This window comes from Schistocerca piceifrons, chromosome 7, assembly GCF_021461385.2.
Source record: "Schistocerca piceifrons isolate TAMUIC-IGC-003096 chromosome 7, iqSchPice1.1, whole genome shotgun sequence".
In the NCBI taxonomy this organism is placed as follows: Eukaryota; Metazoa; Arthropoda; class Insecta; order Orthoptera; family Acrididae; genus Schistocerca; species Schistocerca piceifrons.
In genome coordinates this window covers 50,977,184-51,000,808 of record NC_060144.1, presented here as the reverse complement: position 1 = coordinate 51,000,808, position 23,625 = coordinate 50,977,184, and the positions used below count along the sequence as shown (strand labels likewise).

General features: G+C 38.9%; 1 protein-coding gene across 2 annotated transcripts in view; it reads right to left on the bottom strand.

Annotated features, from left to right (window-relative positions):
* Positions 1-23,278, bottom strand: part of LOC124805368 (carboxypeptidase N subunit 2-like) — a 221,893-nt gene extending 198,615 nt beyond the window's left edge. For both annotated transcript variants that reach the window (XM_047265921.1, XM_047265920.1), the window contains exon 1: positions 23,098-23,278. The gene's annotated coding sequence lies outside the window, so the exon portion shown is untranslated. The remainder of the gene's footprint in view (positions 1-23,097) is intronic.
* Between the last annotated feature and the right edge of the window lie 347 nt (positions 23,279-23,625).

The window sequence follows — 23,625 nt, the reverse complement described above, 5'->3', positions numbered from 1 at the left end:
CTATATGGCAGTCAAATGTACTGACTGCTCACCAATGGAGACAGACAGTATTAATGGACAGAAAAATTAATAAATGGACTGTGGAACAAACCAGTGCAGACATGAAAAAGAACTGGAGGTGGTCAGGACATGCTGCCGGGCAAAGAGATGGTAGATGGACCAAGCAAGTTGCCTGTTGGGTTCCAAGAGATACGAGTAGACTGAGGTGATGACCTAACAGAAGGTTGATAAATAATATCGGAAAACATGAGAGGCAGCATGGACACAAATAGCTGTAGACCAGGAGTAAACTGTAAAAATGCAAGGAGACAGTACTTACTTTAAAGAGGTGAAATTCCAAGTATTACCAACAGACAAATTTAAAACTAGGAAGAACTATACCTAGCTTGCAAAACTGTCTGTTTAGAAGAGAAGAAGACAGGAAATTGGGGTTATGTAATGTATACTGTACTGCAAGATGAAGATAGTATTTAATGCCAAAGTCTGAGTGTGGTGAGCAGTTCCATAGTTACAACAAACTCCCAACACATTTATGCACGTATGTGGTTACTCTCTTGGAGATGTCTCACAAGCTTGACGAAGAGTGCTCTCCTGTCAGATTTCTTTAGAACATAAATAGTGCTTTGGTTGTATGTGAGTTAGTGGTACTGCAATGATATGAAAAATGAAGCTTTCGCAAAACTGGGATAAGTAACAACTTTAGGACACTGGTAGAAAAATAAGTATTCAAAAACATCATCTGTCTAGTTGGAATCTTTCTTATGAAACAGATGAAATTTTCTGAGAGAGATACACTAACCAAACTATTCAATAACATATGCAGGTCATAAAGTGGAAACCTTAGATAATTAAGAGAGACAATAAAGCCCTCTACAATGCCACCTACTAAAATGTTTTCCATCACAGGGACTAAAACAGCATGTATACCGCAAATAAATTTTGAGCAGTCTGAGAGTTCCCTACAGTATAGTTCTGATGCAAATGGCTTTTGAAAGAGCATTCAGTATTCTTCTATAAAAATATTAAAGAGATAAATGTTTATGAATATACCAATAACAACAGGAATATTTATACCATTATTTCGACTACATGTGATATGTTCTATTCTAGGTACCATGAAAGGGATTCACTAATGCTTAAACATTAAATTCGTTTCCTTTGCCCCTTTGGTACTGGGCAGATATGAATCAAATGTTTCTCTCACATTGCTGGGTTGGATTGTTTGGGGGGGAAGAGACCAAACAGCGAGGTCATCGGTCTCATCGGATTAGGGAAGGATGGGAAAGGAAGTTGGCCATGCCCTTTCAAAGGAACCATCCCGGCATTTGCCTGGAGCGATTTAGGGAAATCACGGAAAACCTAAATCAGGATGGTTGGACACGTCACATTGCTGGAAAACTTAATTCACATAATTATCTTAGGATATGTGAAGAGCTATCTTACTGATGCATTTACAGCAATACAGCAAATGCAAAAACACACACACACACTCACACACACACACACACACACGTGAAAGACACCCTAAACTCCAGAAAATTTTAGCATTTGGGACCTCCTTTTGTAGGCAGAGACAAAGAGTGAAAAAAAGTGTTAGAGAGTTTGGAAGTCACATGATGTAGAATAAAAAAAATGTAATACTGACTAAACTGGAAACGAACAATGGAGAGTGCAACTCCAGTTGCAAATAATGTGGTCAACATGGGAGGATAAATTTACAAAAAACAAACACATATTAGAGGAAAAAGAATGGGGCAAAAATAGAGACAGGAAGATATATTGTTCTTTAACACACTTTTTAAATGAACTGTGGCAATATCGCAAGAACACAGACGGATTAAAATACATTGTTGGAGTTTTTGTAGTGAACAAAGATACAGAAAAATGGATTAATGGAAATTTATTCTAGGTAGCTAACTAGTGAAAGACGATACAAAAAAACTAAAAAGTAAAAGATTATGAAAATACTGTTGTTTCATAACTGTCTAACCTCAAAAAATTGTCCATTCTTTGACATCCTAAAACCTAACTAACTTTAATAAATAGATGATTAACCTATTCTGTCTAACAGTTGTAAAGCTATATAAAACACACACACCCATCAAGTAATTAGTTCTAACTTAGGCTGCCTCACAATTTTAAACATTTCTTGCATATGCAGTTAGGTACTCTTGACTGAGTTACCATACAGGTCAGTTTTGTTAGGTGTTCCTAGATACAGGTGGCTCTGACTGGATTGCTGCCAACTTACACATTCTCTTCCATTTCTCCAGAGCCATAAATGGATACTGTTGACTCAGGAATGTGGGCAGCTCAGTGCTCCATTTATTGTTTGTTGCCGATAGCATATGCCAATTTGTGAGTCTGAGCCAGTTCATGAGTTTCATATGGCTTGTGTACACTCTGAATGTTGATGAAACTGTCCTAAAAAAAATCTGGTTCCCATTATTACATGTCAGATAAAGAATGTTTGTTTCAATATCTGACTTACAATTCATTTGGTATACCCCCTACATTACAGCCACCCAAGCCTTGAAAAACTTAGCCACATCCTTAGCCAGCGTTTTCACTGTCTTTCATCAAGACCTGAAATGAGGAATATTTTACCAAAAATCCTATTCTAACACCCAACCAATGCATAATAGCATACTCCGTCCTTGTGATAATTCTACTCGCAACTCTGTACACGAATCAATCCTCCTATGGATAACCCAGATGAAAGATCTCTCCTATACACTCATCAAGTACCTCCAGTTACAGACAAGACCTATAAAAGGTATGACCACATGCAAAAGCAGTCACATTTTTATCAGTAGTTACATATTACTAGTGCCCTATTTGGCAATAAAAACCAACTGTAGTGTACCAACTTAAATGGCCTCTACCAAACTGTGGCTTATTGTACATATCCAGTTGCTGAATCTGCTGGAAATAACATAAATGACTTGTGTAGCTGCTTCACTATCCATGGTATATGGATGTTCCACCCCCATCTCTCCGCAAACACAAGCTTCACTGCCCTACATATGTGGAAGCTGATCCCCTCATTCTAAATCTCGATTAGCCTTTTACTTGTACTGTACCTTCTGATTTTCTGACTTTTTACTTTAGACTCAACTACTCCTTTATCCAAATCTTGCTCTCCCCACCCTCACTCTGTTTTGCAATTATATCATTTTCAGTAATTTTGCTACTTCCTTTGAGAGACACAGTTCTACTTTAACGTACCTTCCACGACCTCACCATCCTTGCCACATGCTGCTCGTTTTCCCCCACAGCAATCAATCTGAGCAGTTACTCGAACAGTCAGTGTCACTGTGGCTCCTTTGTGCAGGAGTGGCAGTGGTAGGGGGATGGGGTGGGTAGAGGCTGCATCCATGATTGTGTGAATGAGTATGTGTCCACTACAAAAAGACTGGTATCTCTAAAGGTAGTCAAGTCTGTGTGTTGCTGCGTTCTATGCACCAAACGACAGTCATCTACAGGTAAGTGGCTGCCTTTCTTTAATGCGATTTTTAATCTTACAAAATAGTTTTTTTCCTGTTAGTCAAACTCCTTCTGTGGAAGGAGAAATATTTCTTAATAAAACAACTGATGTCCTTGTAACACAATAATCAAATTATGAAAAATAAATTCAATCACCTGTAGACTATAGCAGTAATGTAAGTGCAATTATTTTGTAATCTATTCTGATTATTTCAGCAAACTACATCCATATAAATGAATGTAGCTTACAGCAGTCAATGAAAAATGTTCCATGTTTACATGAGCTTTTACATAAATTTTTCTGTATTCTCAAAGGCTTACCTAGAAACATAAAAAAACATTCCATTTAATTCTAGGCTGTGTAATATACTACTTTTCAAAAAATCTTGCATCACACCATAATAAGTGGTAGTATTGTCCATTACCAAAAACAAGTTTAGCAAAAGAACATTTACAACAAATCAAGAAGCTGGCATGCACACCAGAACTTACTCCAGCAGGCACTTACATTAGTATGACAACACCACATTGAATTTATGTTAGTAAACTGTTACATATGTAAGCAGAATTTAATACACGAGTCTGCAGAAAGTGAAAGGCAGGTTTATACAGTTAATATAGACTTTCAGCCATTAGTCAAAGGTTTCACACTAATATAAAAATGTTATGTAAATGGTTTTGGGAAAAATGTTACAGTTCCACCATATTGCAGAAACATGACAAATCTCAAGATTGACTTTCAAACAAGTGTGGTTACCCACCCCTTTTTTGTTTTGTGCAGTCAGTAAGTAGAGGCAAATTAAAGTCATCTCGCTGTTCTTTCAGGAACATTCAAGGAATTTGGATGGAAGCAATAACATATTGTTAGATTTAGTTTAATTTATTTATTGTTCATTTAAAGTTGTACAACACACTGTTAGTCACAAAAGAAGTAAACAAGACACAAATAAATGTAGATATACTGACTGACAAGAAGAATAATTAGAAACTTATATTTACCAATAACAGACATAACAATTAAATTTCTATCAATACAGTACTGTACCCACGTACATAATATGTATGAGAACTGTTTGGCACCTTGAAATGATTTTCTGCATATAGATGCTAAGTATTTACTTGTTTGCTTCTGTTATTTCTTCCCCTCTTTTGTTTCAGAATTCTCAGTGTGTCATACTGTCTTATACTATACTGTGCACAAAAAAAGTTGAAATAGATGTCAGGTTGATAATTAATTTCCCCTCCTAATGTTAGTTAAATGGAATTTCCTGCTTATAAAATTAGGAGAAGACGGACTGGCTAGCCAATACTTACCATTAGGAGCTGAAATTCCAGTGATGCTTAAAAAAAAAACACTATTCCCAGTTTTCTGAACTTCCCTTCTTCATGTGGAACTAACAGTTCCAAAAACTAGGAATAGTTAGTTGCTATTTTTAAATGTGTATATCAGTAGCACTGGGATTTCATCTACTTGTGGTAAGACATGACAGTCATTCAGTCATCTCATCATTTTATAGTTTTCTCAAGTGAATTTTCCTTTTAGTGCAATTTTTTTCCTTTTAGAACAACAAGTATTTCTGGCACTACTAAATCAATTTTTTAGCTCCCACTGCGTATATGGTTAAAGTAAACATAACATTACAGTGCAAAATGTTAAATCCACCAAATAATAAAACTTATCAAACAAAAATAAAATATATAATAGAGGGAAACATTCCACGTGGGAAAAATATATCTAAAAACAAAGATGATGTGACTTACCAAACGAAAGCGCTGGCACGTCGATAGACACACAAACAAACACAAATATACACACAAAATTGTAGCTTTCGCAACAAACGGTTGCTTCGTCAGGAAAGAGGGAAGGAGAGGGAAAGACGCAAGGATGTGGGTTTTAAAGGAGAAGGTAAGGAGTCATTCCAATCCTGGGAGCGGAAAGACTTACCTTAGGGGGAAAAAAGGACAGGTATACACTCGCACACATATTAAAAGGCAAAGAGTTTGGGCAGAGATGTCAGTCGAGGCGGAAGTGCAGAGGCAAAGATGTTGTTGAATGACAGGTGAGGTATGAGTGGCGGCAACTTGAAATTAGCGGAGGTTGAGGCCTGGTGGATAACGGGAAGAGAGGATATATTGAAGAGCAAGTTCCCATCTCTGGAGTTCAGAAGGGTTGGTGTTAGTGGGAAGTATCCAGATAACCCGGACGGTGTAACACTGTGCCAAGATGTGCTGGGCGTGCACCAAGGCATGTTTAGCCACAGGGTATTCCTCATTACCAACAAACACTGTCTGCCTGTGTCCATTCATGCAAATGGACAGTTTGTTGCTGGTCATTCCCACATAGAAAGCTTCACAGTGTAGGCAGGTCAGTTGGTAAATCACATGGGTGCTTTCACACATGGCTCTGCCTTTGATCGTGTACACCTTCCAGGTTACAGGACTGGAGTAGGTGGTGGTGGGAGGGTGCATGGGAAAGGTTTTACACTGGGGGCGGTTACAAGGGTAGGAGCCAGAGGGTAGGGAAGAAGGTTTGGGGATTTCATAGGGATGAACTAAGAGGTTACGAAGGTTAGGTGGACGGCGGAAAGACACTCTTGGTGGAGTGGGGAGGATTTCATGAAGGATGGATCTCATTTCAGGGCAGGATTTGAGGAAGTCGTATCCCTGCTGGAGAGCCACATTCAGAGTCTGATCCAGTCCCGGAAAGTATCCTGTCACAAGTGGAGCACTTTTGTGGTTCTTCTGTGGGAGTTTCTGGGTTTGAGAGGATGCAGTCCTGTAACCCGGAAGGTGTACACGATCAAAGGCAGAGCCACGTGTGAAAGCACCCAAGTGGTTTACCAACTGACCTGCCTACACTGTGACGCATTCTATGTGGGAATGACCAGCAACAAACTGTCCATTCGCATGAATGGACACAGGCAGACAGTGTTTGTTGGTAATGAGGCTCACCCTGTGGCTAAACATGCCTTGGTGCACGGCCAGCACATTTTGGCACAGTGTTACACTGTCCAGGTTATCTGGATACTTCCCATTAACACCAACCCTTCTGAACTCCGGAGATGGGAACTTGCTCTTCAATATATCCTCTCTTCCCGTTATCCACCAGGCCTCAATCTCTGCTAATTTCAAGTTGCCGCCACTCATACCTCACCTGTCATTCAACAACATCTTTGCCTCTGCACTTCCGCCTCTACTGACATCTCTGCCCAAACTCTTTGCCTTTTAATATGTCTGCTTGTGTCTGTATATGTGTGGATGGATATGTGTGTGTGTGTGCGAGTGTATACCCGTCCTTTTTTCCCCCTAAGGTAAGTCTTTCCGCTCCCGGGATTGGAATGACTCCTTACCCTCTCCTTTAAAACCCACATCCTTTCGTCTTTCCCTCTCCTTCCCTCTTTCCTGACGAAGCAACCGTTGGTTGTGAAAGCTAGAATTTTGTGTGTATATTTTTGTTTGTTTGTGTGTCTATCGACGTGCCAGCACTTTCGTTTGGTAAGTCGCATCATCTTTGTTTTTAGATATAAAAATAAAATATACTTAGTTTACCATTTAAATTAACATAATGAAATATATTCTTTTTTTTCTAAAAGATACATTACCTCATTCTGTAATTACTGAATTCATAAATACCAAAGAAAATTCTTGCACATAAGACACCATATTTCCTCCTTTATCTATTTCTTATTTTTTGTAATACTTAATAATTTATGAAATAATGACGTATTTTAGTAACAATACTTGCTGCATGATGCACCATGATGACTACTTTAAGAACAGACAGTAATAATTAGTTGAATTCAAAAATGAATACAATACAATACTTTTCTATATTTTACAGTGGGTTATGTAAGAATGTACCGAACTATCAGTTTAATAAGTCACAGCTGCAAAATACTAACACGAATTCTTTACAGACAAATGGAAAAACAAGTAGAAGCCAACCTCAGGGAAGATCAGTTTGGATTCCGTAGAAACACTGGAACACGTGAGGCAATACTGACCTTACGACTTATCTTAGAAGAAAGATTAAGGAAAGGCAAACCTACGTTTCTAGCATTTGTAGACTTAGAGAAAGCTTTTGACAATGTTGACTGGAATACTCTCTTTCAAATTCTAAAGGTGGCAGGGGTAAAATACAGGGAGCGAAAGGCTATTTACAATTTGTACAAAAACCAGATGGCAGTTATAAGAGTCGAGGGACATGAAAGGGAGCAGTGGTTGGGAAGGGAGTAAGACAGGGTTGTAGCCTCTCCTCGATGTTGTTCAATCTGTATATTGAGCAAGCAGTAAAGGAAACAAAAGAAAAATTCAGAGTAGGTATTAAAATTCATGGAGAAGAAATAAAAACTTTGAGGTTCGCCGAAGACATTGTAATTCTGTCAGAGACAGCAAAGGACTTGAAAGAGCAGTTGAATGGAATGGACAGTGTCTTGAAAGGAGGATATAAGATGAACATCAACAAAAGCAAAACAAGGATAATGGAATGTAGTCTAATTAAGTCGGGTGATGCTGAGGGAATTAGATTAGGAAATGAGGCACTTAAAGTAGTAAAGGAGTTTTGCTATTTGGGGAGCAAAATAACTGATGATGGTCGAAGTAGAGAGGATATAAAATGTAGGCTGGCAATGGCAAGGAAAGCGTTTCTGAAGAAGAGAAATTTGTTAACATCCAGTATTGATTTAAGTGTCAGGAAGTCATTTCTGAAAGTATTCGTATGGAGTGTAGCCATGTATGGAAGTGAAACATGGACGATAAATAGTTTGGACAAGAAGAGAATAGAAGCTTTCGAAATGTGGTGCTATAGAAGAATGCTGAAGATTTGATGGGTAGATCACGTAACTAACGAGGAAGTATTGAATAGGATTGGGGAGAAGAGAAGTTTGTGGCACAACTTGACCAGAAGAAGGGATCGGTTGGTAGGACATGTTCTGAGGCATCAAGGGATCACCAATTTAGTATTGGAGGGCAGCGTGGAGGGTAAAAATCTTAGAGGGAGACCAAGAGATGAATACACTAAGCAGATCCAGAAGGATGTAGGTTGCAGTAGGTACTGGGAGATGAAAAACCTTGCACAGGATAGAGTAGCATGGAGAGCTGCATCAAACCAGTCTTAGGACTGAAGACCACAACAACAACATATGTAAGAATAGCTAATCTAACAAATGTAGGCCCCTACTTCAATAGCAATGAAGCATAAGAACTAAAGAAAATCTCAGCTTTAAGAAAGTAAATTCCCTTCCACAGAATCCAGTGAAAAAAGGGCAGAAAAGAAAACAAGGGGAATATAATAACGCAGCTGTTCAATTTCTATGCAACAGAGATCATTATGCAGTAAATGAGAATTGGTACCACAGAAGGAAACAAAAACTCAAAAGTTCAAAATTAAGAAAGAGAAGAAACCAAAGCAATAAAATATTAAATGCTGGAAAGAACAATAAGCAAAAGCACCCTGGGAGGCTAAGAAGGGAGTGCCCAAGGTGCCTAAGAAAATAAATTTTCTATGAGCAGCTTGATTTTTTTTTAATCTAGAGTAGTGTACAATAGCCAGAGATTTGTCAGAAAAAAATTTACACTTGAAATAAAAATAAAGAAAATTATGCAAAAGTTGTTATTCATATTGTGCTGGATACTGTTGAGTTACAACTGGAATGTCACAGAACTCATAACACTTTTATTATGGATACAGCTCAAGAGGAAGAGAGTCTTGCAAACCATATTTAAGGTGAAAGAGGCAGCCTCGAGGAAAAACATTTAGCACATAAAATCATTCCTATGTTTTATACCATTTGCAGAAAAAACATTGGCTATTGTTGTTACTTGTTTGGGTTCTTTTTACTATTTATTTTTATTGTCCTAATGTACTGTTGTTAGTTCCTTAAACTTGATACAGGGGCATGATCTACTGTTATCTGAATAAATTGTTTGTATAACACTATTTTCAATTAAATTTGTTTTAGTACCATTCATCTACTTTTTAATATATTTTATTTTGCTACTGTAACAACTTATGACATGTTTTAGTTCCAGAATAGATTTTTATTCACTTGTACATTTTTACTGATCTGTAGGTACATAATTTTCAAATATATATGAAGTAGCAACACCTGATGAATTCGCATCACAAACATGTTTTCATATAGCAACTGGACCCCAGTTTCCCGTTAACAGCAATACCATTCACATCATGAGTCTGCTGGTACAGTGACCTGACCTGCACTGCATTATTATAGCTTTCCAATGATGCTGCCACAATGACTTAATTACATTAGGAAAATATACGGCTTCTTCTGTTTTGTTCAGGTACTTTTCATCACATTAAAAAGCTCACATTTGCTTTGTATATGAAATTAGTACATTTATTACGAAAAGTAAAGTTGCTACTCACCATACAGTGGAGATGCTGAGCCGCAGATAGGCACAACAAAAAGACTATCAGAAAAAAGAGCTTTTGGCCAACAAGGCCTCTGTCAGAAATAAATAAATAAATACACACACACACACACACACACACACACACACACACACGTGCGACCACAGTCTCTGGCTGCTGAGGCCAGTGTGTGTGTGTGTGTGTGTGTGTTTGGTTTATTTATTTCTGATGAATGCCTTATTGGCTGAAAGATCACTTTCTGACAGTCTTTTCGTTGTGCCTATCTGCAATGCAACATTTCTGCTATATGGCGAATAGCAACTATCCTTTCCATAATATTGTTACATTCCATCCTGGATTTTACATTGTTTAAATTAGTAAATTTCCAGTATTTTACAATTTATTGTTTATGCAGTGTATGTATGAAGGCCACACATTCACCAAATAAGGGCAGAAGAGGTTACAGTGGTCTGTTCATAATTTTTTGAGATGAGGGATCCCTCGTATACCACGTCCCTTTCTCGACCTGCTCGAATATGCCCTAGGAGACATCCAAGAACACAGTGGAAGGATTGAGTACTAACAATACTTAAACAAGGCAACAGCAGTGGAAGACGAAGCTAGAGACTGGCAGTGATTGACTACCACCTGCAATAGATATCTCCTTCATTGTGATTGACAGACTTCCTTTTTTGCTGTGGATAGCATGCTCTTTTATAATTTTTTATAGTGTGCTACTTTTTTCCCTTTGTATTGTGGTTTTTTCCTTTTGTTTTTTACTGTGGGCCTTAAAGGCCTGTTAATGCAACAGATGGTGATGGTGGCGGTGGTGGTGATGATTTATATCACCCTGCAGTTGTATTTGGTTTCTCTTTTCCTGATACATCTGAATATGGCCATGGACCAAAATCAATAGTCTGATGACAATTTGTTGGTGATGATTGACAAATTACAGAAAGAAATGTTCTCTGTTTCCTCAGATGGGAACCCATCGCCTGGCAGGCATTTCCAGAATGATGGTGTCATTCGTCACTGGGAAAAATGTGTTTCACTTCACTGTGGATATGCAGGGTAGGACCAACATTATCAGAAAAGTTCCAGGCCACAGACTGTTGTTGTTTTCTTTTTCTTCTTTTTTCCCAATTTCAATCTGGTAAATATATCTTGTACATATACAAAAATAGACATTGAGACTACAAATAACGCAAATACAACATTGTTCAAGTATGTGTATAACTTCTTGGTTGTATGTATAAACTGTGATATGGAAGGCATAAAGATTGGTAATTGACAGCTGCTAAGATATGCTAACATGATTTTGCTTTTTGTAAGCTGAACAACAAGAGAAACTCCTATCAAAACAGAGATATATTTCTCACTATGTACAACTCAGTTATTTAAAAGAAAATTTCACAAAAAATACACGTGACCTCTATATTTTGTAATGAAAGGACAATACTTCATAATACCAGATCCCAAGCAGATACAAATTGTTTGTAATCTCACATTTGCGATACACAAAAGTCTTTTCTGCAACAAAGCAATAAAAGTTGGTATTGTAGCCTGCTAAACTAATTTAAACCCGCATTAACAATAAAAGATGGTACTGAAGCCTACTAAACTAATTTGAACAATATTATGAGAAGCCAAGTTGCTACTCCTCATATAGCGGAGATGCTGAGTCACAGACAGGCAACTTGCGTGAGACAGCAGTTGTGTGTGTGAGTTGTGTTTGCGTGGGAGTGTGCATTTGTCTGTCTCTAGCTGATGAAGGCCTTAACAGCTGAAAGCTATAATTGTGAGTCTTTTTGTTGTGCCTATCGGCGACTCAGCATCTCCGATAAATGGTGAGTAGCAACTTTCCTTCTCATAATATTGTTACATTCCATCCTGGATTTTCTATTGTTTGATTAAACTAAGTTAAACTCACATTAAATTATTGGCAGTCAAAATACAGGATGTCTCAAAATGAATATATGGGTTTTAAGACTTTATAGCATTTATTACATTCAACTTACGATTATAAATAATACCTCAGACGAAAGAGCAACTCAAATAATTTTTTTGTATACTTGTGCACAAAGGGAAGGTTATGGAACGATCAAGAGTGACTCAAGAATGTGTTGAACGAGTGAGAGTCATTCATGTGTAGTCCCAAGAAATCAGTTCGGAAGGCTGGTAATGAAGTAGCAGTTATAGTGACGTCCGTTAGGAGACTTTTAAGTATATGCTTATAACTGTGTTCTTATTACCTGCAGTTTTTACAAGGTCTAAGGCCTACAGACTATGGTTCATGTGCCAACTTTGCAAATGAAATGAAGCTGCATGGTGAAGATTTTCTGGATTATGTCACCTTCAGTGATGAATTGACATTTCACCTACATGGAAATGTGAACACACAATGTGTGCACCTGAGGGTCGGCAAATCCATATATGATGTTACACATGTAACGAAACTCCCCTTAAGCTGAATGTTTTTGTGCCATATTCTGGCAAAAAGTTTATGGGCCTTTCTTTTTGGGTGAAGGGACTTCAACTGGTGTCCTCAATCCAGAGTGACACTTTCCTAGATATTGACCACCTCCTCTCAGATGGCTCCATCTGCACCTCCACATAAAACCCACCCACCACCGACAGTACCTGCATTTTGACAGCTGTCATTCCTTTCACACCAAAAAATCCCTCCCATACAGTCTGGCCACCTAGGAACGGCATATCTGAATTGACAAAAACTCCCTCACTCAGTATGCTAAGGGTCTCACCAAGGACAGGTACCAAGGACAGGCACTGTCCCCCAGACCTATTCTGCAAGATGATTTCCCTTGCCATGTCCTCTCACACCCCCAATCCTCCCACCACCCCGAAAAGCCACAAAGGAGTGTCTCCTTCATCACCCAGTACCACTCCAGACTGGAACAACTGAACCACGTCTTTTGCCAGGGCCTTAATTACCTATCATCATGCCCTGTAATGAGGGATATCCCACCCCTTCTAAATCGGTGTTCTGCCACCCATCCAACCTCCACAACATTCTAGTCCATCCCTATGCCACTGCTAACCCCAACACCTTGCTGCAAGGATCATATCCCTGTGGAAGATCCAGGTGCAAAATCTGCCCAATCCACCCACCGAGCCCTGCCACAGGTTTATCCTATCCCATTAGGTGTAGGGCCACTTGTGAAAGCAGCCATTTCATTTACCAGCTCTGTTGTAATCATTGCACAGATTTTTATATTGGTATGACTACCATACAGCAGTCCACCAGGATGAACGGCCACTGCCAAACTGTGCCCAAGAGCAAAGTAGACCATCCTGTGGCACAACATGCAGCTGAACATGACATGCTTGACTTCAATGGTTGCTTCACTGCCTGAGCCATCTGGATCCTTCCCTCCACCACCAGGTTTTCTGAACTGTGCAGATGGGAGTTATCCTTACGACACATTCTCCGCTCCTGTAATGACCCTTGCCTCAACCTAGGGGAACATACTGTACCCGTACATGCCACCCAACAGTTTCCCTCTGTCCTATCATCTCCTCCCCACTCTCATCTCCAACCTTATTTATTTGCAACCTTCTGCCAATGCATCCTCCCCCCCCCCCCCCCCCCAATCTTTCCCTGATCCTCTCTCTTTTTTCCTCCCGTTTTCCCCACCTCCCAACCCCACTAACTCCCAACATTGCACCTGTTGGCAGTCTAGTTCCTCCACACTCCACCAGACAGAATTTCTCTCTCTCCCAACCTGTACACTACTGTCCTTTCCCCACCCCGTCCAGATTGCTGCTTGCATCCTACATGATAGTTGCATTCCAGCCCATGATTCTGGAGCTGGCGGTCGTGTGTGGGTGAGGTATGCTTGCTTGTGTCTATGAATGGTATGTGAGTCTCTCTTTTATTGATGAAAGCTTTGGCCAAAAGCTTACATAAGTGTCTTTTAATTGTGCCTGTATGCAACTTGACGTTTCTTCTGTATTTTCCTTACGGTAAGTAGCAATTTGTCTTTTCCTGCAATGTTGTAACTGGTGTTTCTTATGTTGCTGCAGTAGAACTACAGTTCTTTCCTCAATTTGAAGAACTTGAAGCACAATTCATTTAGCAACAGGTTTGTGCACCACCTCACTGGCATAACTCCATACATGATTTGTTAAGTGACATTGTATCCAAACACTGGACTGGCCTCAAGTGGGTGGATGACAGAGCTCGTTTTGCATGACCTCCATGTTTACCCAATCTGAAGCTGTGCGAGTTTTACCTTTGCAGGTTCATAAGCCCCTGAACTATGGACCTTGCAGTTGGTGGGGTGGCTTGTGTACCTCAGCAATACACAGAGCCATACTTGTAGGTGCAACAGCATAGTAGGGGTATCTGTTGAGAAGCCAGACACACGCATGGCTCCTGAAGAGGGACAAGCAGCTTTTTCAGTAGTTGCAGGGGCAACGGTCTGGATGACTGACTGATCTGGCCTTGTAACATCAACCAAAATGGACTTGCGGTTCCAGTACTGTGAATGGCTGTAAGCAAGAGGAAACTACAGCCATAATTTTTCCCGAGGGCATGCAGCTCCACAGTATATTTAAATGATGATGGCACCCTCTTAGGTAAAATATTTCAGAAGTAAATTGTCCCCCATTCAGATCACAAGGTGGGGACTATCTCAGTGGGGGTGTCATCATCAGGTAAAACAAAACGGGCATTCTATGCGTCAGGGAGTGGAACATTAGACCTCTTAATTGTCCATGTAGGTTGGAAAATTTAAAAAGCGAAGTGAATAGGTTGAAGATAGATATAGTGAGAATTATGAAGTTCAGTGGCAGCATGAACAGGACTTATGGCCAGGTGAATACAGGGTTATAAATACAAAATCAAATAGGGTAATGCAGGAGTATGTTTAATAATGAATCCAAAAATAGGAATGCAGTTAAGCTACTATAATAGCATAGTGAACTCATTATCAAAGCCAAGAACAGACATGAAGCCCACACCCATCGCAGTAGTACAAGTTTATATGCTTAGTAGCTCTGCAGATGAGGAAAATATTGAAATATATGATGAGATAAAAGAAATTATTCAGATAGTTAATGTAGATAAATATTTAACTGTGATACACTGGAATTCAATAGCAGGAAAAAGAAGAGAAGGAAAAACTTTGTAGGTGAATACGCACCAGTGGAAGGGAATGAAAGAGGAAGCCGCCTGGTAGAATTTTGCACAGAGCCTAATTTAATAATTTAATTTAAGAATCATGGAATAAGGTTCTATACGTGGAAGAGACCTGGAGACACCGGAAGGTTTCAGACTGATTATATAATGGTAAGACAGAGATTTCGGAACTAGATTTTACATATAAGATGTTTCCAGGGGCAGATGGGGATTCTGGCCACAGCTTATTGGTTGTGAACTGTAGATTAAGACTAAAGAGTTTTTGCAAAAAGGTAGGACATTAAAGAGATGGAATCAGGATAAGTTGAAAGAACTGGAGGTGAGTGTGAGTTTCAGAGAAAGCAAATGGACAATGATTGACTAGAACACGGGAAAGGGTCACAGTAGAAGATGAACAGGTAGCTCTGAGAGATGAAGTAGTGAAGGCAGCAGCTGATGATCAAATAGGTAACAAGGCAAGGGCTAGTAAAGCTCCTTGAATAACATGTGAGTTACTGAATTTATGTGATGAAATGAGAAAACATAAAAATGCAGCAAATGAAGCAGGCAAAAGGGAATACAAATGTTTCAAAAATGAGATTGACAGGAGGTGCAAAATAGCTAAGTACAAATGGCTATAGGATAAATGTAAGGGTTCAGATGCATATATCATTAGGGAAGAATAGATACCGCCTACACGAAAATTAAAGAGGCCCTTGGAGAAAAGAGAAGCAGCCGTAAGAATATCAAGAGCAAAGATGAAAAACCAGTCCTAAGCAAAGACAGGGAAACTGAAAGTGGAAGGAGTTCACAACATGTCTATACAAGGGAGATGAACTTGCTGGCAATATTACAGAAATGGAAGAGGACATCAATGAAGAGAAGATGGGAGACATGATACTGTGAGAAGAATTTGACAGAGCAAGGGAAGACCTAAGTCAAAACAAGGCCCCGGGAGTAGACGACATTCCAACAGACATACTGAGAGCCTTGGGAGAGCCAGCCATGACGAAACTCTGCCATCTGCAGTGCAAGATATATAAGACGGGAAATACCCACAGACTTCAAGGAGAATGTTGTAATTCCAAACCCAAAGAAAGCAGGTGCTGACAGGTGTGAATATTACTGAACCATAAGTTTAATAAGTCATGGTTGCAAATTACTAACATCAATTCTTTACAGAAGAATGGAAAAACTGGACGAAACTGACTGCAGGGAAGATCAATTTGGATTCCAGATAAATGTGGGTACACACGAAGCAATATTGACCCAACGACTAATCTTAGAAGCCAGGTTAAGTAAGGGCAAACCTACGTTTAAAGCATTTGTAGATTTAGAGGAAGCTTTTTACATTGCTGATGGGTATACTCTCTTTAAATTCTGAAGGCTGCAGGGGTAACATGTTGTTGTTTTTATGGTTTTCAGTCCAGAGACTGGTTTGCTGCAGCTCTACATGATACTCTAACCTGTGCAAGCCTCTTCATCTCCAAGTAGGTACTGCAACTTACAGCCTTCTGAATCTGCTTAGTGTATTCATCCCTTGGTCTCCCTCCATGCTTCCCTCAAATACTCAATTAGTGATCCCTTGATGCCTCGGAACATGTCCTACCAAATGATCCCTTCTTCTAATCAAGTTGTGCCACAGATTCCTCTTCTCCAGAGTTCTATTCAGTACCTACTTATTAGTTGTGTGATCTACCCATCTAATCTTCAGCATTCTTCTGTAGCATCACATTTTGAAAGCTTCTATTCTCTTCTTGTCTAAACTATTTATCGTCCATGTTTTACTTTCATACATGGCTACACTCCATACAAATACTTCCAGAAAAAAGCTTCCAGACACTTAAACTACACTTGACATTAACAAATTTCTCTCCCTCAGAAACGCTTTGCTTGCCATTGCCAGTCTACATTTTATATCCTCTCTATTTCGACTATCATCAGTTATTTTGCTCCCCAAATAGCAAAACCCATCTACTACTTTAAATGTCTTGTTTCCTAATCTAATTCCCTCAGCATCACCTGGTTTATTTGACTACATTCCACTATCTTGATTTTGCTTATGCTGATGTTCATCTTATATCCTCCTTTCAAGACACTGTCCATTCCAGGTCCTTTGCTGTCTCTGACAGAATTACAATGTCACTGGCTAACCTCAAGGTTTCTATTTCTTCTCCATGGATCTTAATTCCCACTCCAAATTTTTTGTTTCCTTTACTGCTTGCTCAATACACAGATTGAATAACACCAGGGATAGCCTACAACCCTGTCTCACTCCCTTCACAACCACTGCTTCCCTTTTGTGCCCCTTGACTCTTATCTGGTTTCTGTACAAACTGTAGATAGCCTTTTTGTGCCCCTCCATTCTTATAACTGCCATCTGGTTTCTGTACAAATTGTACATAGCCTTTTGCTCTGTGTATTTGACCCCTTCCATCTTCAGATTTCAAAGACAGTATTCCAGTCAACATCATCCAAAGCTTTCTCTAAGTCTACAAATGCTAGATACGTAGGTTTGCTTTTTCTTAATGTATCTTCTAAGGTAAGTAGTTGTAGGGTCAGTATTGCCTCACGTGTTCCAACATTTCTATGGAATCCAAACTGATCTTCCCCAAGGTCGGCTTCTACCAGTTTTTCCATTCGTCTGTAAAGAATTCGTGTTAGTATTTTGCAGGCTTGACTTATTAAACTGACAGTTCAGTAATTTTCACAACTTTCGGCACTTGCTTTCTTTGGGACTGGAATTATTATATTCTTCTTGAAGTCTGTGGGAATTTCGCTTGTATCATACACCATGCTCACCAGATAGTAGAGTTTTGTCAGGGCTGGCTCTTCCAAGGCTACCTGTAGTTCTAATGTAATGTTGTCTACTCCCAGGGCCTTGTTTTGACTAAAGTCTTCACTGCTATGTCAAGCTCTTTACTCAGTATCATACCTCACATTTCATATTCATTCATGTCCTCTTGCATTTCCTTAATATTGCCCTCAAGTACATCGCCCTTGTATAGACCCTCTATATACTCCTTCCACCTTTCTGCTTTCCCTTCTTTGCTTAGAACTGGGTTTCCATCTGAGCTCTTGATATTCATACAAGTGGTTCTCTTTTCTCCAAAGGTCTCTCTAATTTTCCTGTAGGCAGTATCTATCTTACCCTTAGTGAGATAAGCCTCTACATCCTTACATTTGCCCTCTAGCCATCCCTGCATAGCCATTTTGCAGTTCCTGTCGATCTGTTGATCTCATTTTTGAGATGTTTGTATTCCTCTTTTCCTGCTTCATTTACTGCATTTTTTATATTTTCTCCTGTCATCTACTAAATTCAATAGCTCTTCTGTTACCCAAGGATTTCTACTAACCCTCATCTTTTTACCTACTTGATCCTCTGCTGCCTTCACTATTTAATCTCTCAAAGCTTAAAATTCTTCTTCTATTGTATTTCTTTCCCCCATTCTTGTCAATCATTCCCTAATGCTCTTTCTGAAATTCTCTACAAACTCTGGTTCTTTCAGTTTATCCAGGTCCCATCTCCTGGAATTCCCACCTTGCAGTTTCTTCATTTTCAATCTACAGTTCATAACCAATAGATTGTGGTCAGAGTCCACATCTGCCTCTGGAAATGTCTTACAATTCGAAACCTGGTTCCTAAATCTCTGTCTTGCCATTACATAATCTATCTGAAACCTCCAGGCTTCTTCCATGTATACAACCTCCTTTCATGATTCTTAAATCAAGTGTTAGCTATGATGCTCTGAGTAAAACTCTACCAGGAAGTTTCATCTTTCATTCCTCACTCTCATTCCATATTCACCAACTAATTTTCCTTCTCTTCCTTTTCCTACTATCGAATTCCAGTCTCCCATGATTATTAAACTGTTGTCTCCCTTCATTATCTGAACAACTTCTTTCAGCGCATCATACATTTCTTCAATCTCTTCATCATCTGTGGAGCTAGTTGGTTTATAAATTTGTACTATTGTGGTAGGCATGGGCTTTGCATCTTGGCTACAATAATGCACTCACTATGTAGTTCACTCCTATTTTTCCATTCATTATTAAACCTACTCCTCCATTACCCCTACTTGATTTTGTATTTATTACTCTGTATTCACCTGACCAGAAGTCTTGTTCCTCCTGCCACCGAATTTCACTAATTCGTACTATATCTAACTTTAAGCTATCCACTTTCCTTTTTAAATTTTGTAATCTACCTGCTCAATTAAGGGATCTGACATTTCATGCTCCGATCCATAGAATACCAGTTTTCTTTTTCCTGATAACGACGTCCTGAGTAGTCCCCGGCCTGAGATCCGAAATATTTTACCCAAGAGGACATCATCATTATTTAACCATACAGTAGAGCTGCATGCCCTCAGGAAAAATTATGGCTGTAGTTTCCCCTTGCTTTCAGCCGATTGCAGTACCAGCACAGGAAGGCCATTTTGGTTAATGTTACAAGGCCTGATCAGTCAATTATCCACACTGTTGCTCCTGCAACTACTGAAAAGGTTTGCTGCCCTTCTTCAGGAACCACGTTTGTCTGGCCTCTCAACAGATACCCCTCCATTGTGGTTGCACCTACGGAATGGCTATCTGTATCGCTGAGGCACGCAAGCCTACCCACCAACGGCAAGGTCCATGGTTCACGGAGTAACATATAGGGACGAAAAAGCTAGTTACAACTTGTACAGAAATCAGACAGTAGTTATAAGAGTTGAATGGCATGGAAAGGAAGCAATAACTGAGAAGGAGTGAGACAGGGTTGAAGCCTATCACCAATGTTATTCAATCTGTACAATGAGCAAGCAGTAAAAGAAATGAATGAAAAATTTGGAGAAGGAATTAAAATTCAGAGAGAATAAATAAAAACTTTGAGGTTTGCCACTGACATTGTCATTGTGTCAGGGTCAGCAAAGGTCTTGGAAGAGCATTTGAATGGAATGGACAGTACCTTGGAAGAAGAATATAAGATGAATGTCAACATAAGCAAAACAAGGATAATAGAATGTTGTCAAATTATATCAGGTGATGCTGATGGAATTAGTTTAGGGAACCAGACACTTAAAGTAGGAGATGAGTTTTCCTATTTGGGCAGTAACGTAACTGACAATGGATGAAGTAGAGAGGATACAAAAATGTAGATTGGCAAGAAAATTATTTCTGAAGAAGAGAAATTTGTTAACATCAAGTATAGATTTACGAGTTTGGAAGTCTTCTGTGAAATTATCTGTCTGGAGTGTAGCTATGTACGGAAGTAAAACTTGGCCAATAAACAGTTTATACCAGGAGAGCATAGAAGCTTTTGAAATGTAGTGCTACAGAAGAATGTTGAGGAGCAGATGGAAAGATCACCTAACAAATGAACAGAATTGGGGAGACAAGAAATTTGTGGCACAACCTGACTAGAAGAGGGGATCGGTTGACAGGAAGCATTGCGAGACATCAAGGGACCAATTAAGTATTTGATGGAAGTGTGAGAGGTAAAAATCGTAGAGGCAGACCAAGAAATGACTACAGCAAGCAGATTCAGAAGTATTTAAGTTACAGTAGTTATTCGGAGATGATGAGACTTGCACAGGATAGAGCATGGAGAGTTGAACCAAACTAGTCCTCAGACTGAAGGCTGCAGCAACAACAACAACAACAACAACAACAACAACAACAACAACAACAAAGGATCAGCTACCAGCTGATCTACCAAAATTTAGCAACAGCATTGTTGCAACAATTACTCTTGACAAGATGATCAAGGTTTGAGAAGAACTCACCTATCGACTAAGAATGCATCTGTCCCTTCTCCATGTGGGAACTGTATTCTGCATTAGCTACAGCCTGTTACACGTCACCCTGTCATGATACGGTCCATTACAGTACAGTATAGCAGCTCACAGGGTGTTTCTCTTTCATTTGAGGTATTATTTTTAATTGGGTGGGAAGCCTTAAAACCCATACTGAAGCACAGCACGTCATATAGCATTCATTTGACCACTACATACATGAGTTATCATCTGAATGAAGAAGTATTAAACTAAAGTTAAACTGGGAATACACACATAAAATGGGATTATAATCAGAAATTGACTCATTTCTCACATTATTACAAAGTAATTGCTTGGCATTTTCCTGCTTATTGTCTGAAAGGATATGGAATATATATATAATTATAGCACGACAAAAATGGAGTAGGCTTACAGATGATAACTTCACCATTAAATTTATATTCAAAGTTGCAATATTCTCTATGCCCACAGCTGGTACGAATAATGGGAAATTAAGTCACCTGTGGAGTTATCTGCTCTATAACGCATTTGTTGTTCAAGTGACTGTAATTCTATGTATAACAAGGATACAGAAGACAAGATTAATTACAGTGTACTTGAAAGCAAGCACATAAACATTAATTATAGCTTTATGACAAAGTGGGGCCAGAGATTCAAAAATTATTTTGTGTCTTTTTAAACAGTATGGAGTAAAAAGTTACTTTTGAGTGAAATAAAGCAGGCAGTGCAAAATTATTAATGCAGTTGCTAACAGCTGCTTCCTTTTGTTAATGAACATGTTGCCCTGTCTGACATCTCTGAAGGTTCTTCTTTACGATGGGATCTAAAGAATGTGAATAAACAAAGAAATTTATAAATTGAGTCATTATCACAAGACAAACATGCTATTAATATGTTATGTATCTATTATTTGTGTATAATGATTACATAGCAATAAATGTAATAGAAGTCTTAAGCATACATTCTTAGTTTAAAGACTAAGTGGTATACAGTATTTATTAAGAATATGCAGTGAACATGAACAACTGAGAAAAATGTGCACTGAAGGAAATCGGTAGGTACACAGTCTACAACAAGCAACGTGGTCCTGTGTTATAATTAATAGGAATATATTCAATGCTGGATCTAACCAATATTGATATTCTAGAGCCTGACTCTAGAGCTACATAATAAACTGAATTTTAAGCAAAGCAGCAAATTTCAATTCAATATATAAAGTCTTCACAAACCTAATCACTGAAAATATTTTCTCATTCAACAAATTGGAAGTTTATAACACATATTTCTTTTACAACAAGTTATTTATTTCTTTGATAAATTAATGATAAGTGTGTGATGATAGGCCTACTACTGTTTCGAAAAGTTAAGTTTCCGGTGAGTTCCAACATGTAGTAGCCTAATTCATCGCTGTACTAGAAATCAGAATCCCAAACAGGTTACTCCATAACAATGAAACCACGTATTATATTCCAGTGGACACAGAGCTATCCTGATTTGGATTTTCTAAATTGTTATTTACTTGCCGTATACTGTTCAATCATAACTACAAATTATGGGGCATTTTTCCCTGTGTGGGGAAACTCGGGAGTATCTTAAGAATTTCCCAATACCTACAAATTATTCATTGCGCCTTGTTGGGACTTTATTAATTATACCGTTACGCATATTCGTTTGGCATCCGCACTATCACAATTTGCACAACTAAAATATAATCACTAATCGAAAATTTAATCTGTTTAATATGCTGAGGCACACCGCTGTTAAATTCATCATATAAGGTATACTTTGCTAATTCTCTAGTTGTTATTCAGAATCTCTCAATCCACAGTATTTTGCTATCGTTGTCCTCGCCAGCAGTTAATTCACTTCTTAATTTGTCGTAGATTTCAACAGCGCCGAACTACACTGAACCATATTGTACACATTGTGATAAAAGTGTTTGCATTAGATATCGAGCGCGTCAGTAACGAAAATCTGCACTTCGTTGGCAAAGTTAACATTGAAATACAAAGCCACAACCAGTTCCAACAAAGGCGGTCTCATTTATCAATCTTCAACTATTTCTACGTACACTTTCGTGTGTGTCGTAATACTGTTTGGTCCTGCAGTATTATATACCTCAAAAGTGCGTCACTTTCGTTTAGACATGTATGGTCCTAATACTTTGTTAAGTTGTAAAAGTGAAATGGCTCGTTGCGCTTCCGCGTCTTGTTTTACATTTACATTTTCAGTACATTAGTGGCTTCCGTGTTGCAAGTAGAGTTCACATTAAGTCTTCCAGTCTGACAACATGCCCACGAACAATGTGACAATGTACCTACTTTGTTACTACGTTTCTGGTGTGTCATCAAATAAGAGCTGAAATCTTCTAATCAGAATGTTTCTATGAGGCTCATTTCATGCTTTACATATAATCGAATTTCATTTCAGCCAATAACTGCTACAGGCTTCACCGGAATCACATTCGTAGCTTCATTATAAACAAACAACTAATCTTGTACACTACTGAAGATCACGTGATGAGTGTGACGTAGTGGTGGGCAGGAAATCGCGTATCTGTTAGAAATCACAGTGACTGAGAAGTCACAGATAACACAGTAGCAACTTTACAGAATCTAGCTGCGATTTACGTCACAGCTATCAGTCGCAAGTAGTATTTCACATTCAAAGACGTGAGCCATCTATTGGTCGAATTTAGCACTGCTTTCTGCGATTTCAGTGACAAGTCGCAACTAAGAGTCGCAAGTAGCAACTAAAAAGCGCAGTTAACAGTGCCATCTGTTGGCCAAAGTTCGTACTACGTCCATCTCTGCGGTACGCTATGGAGTCCAACTGCGATTTCCGTGACA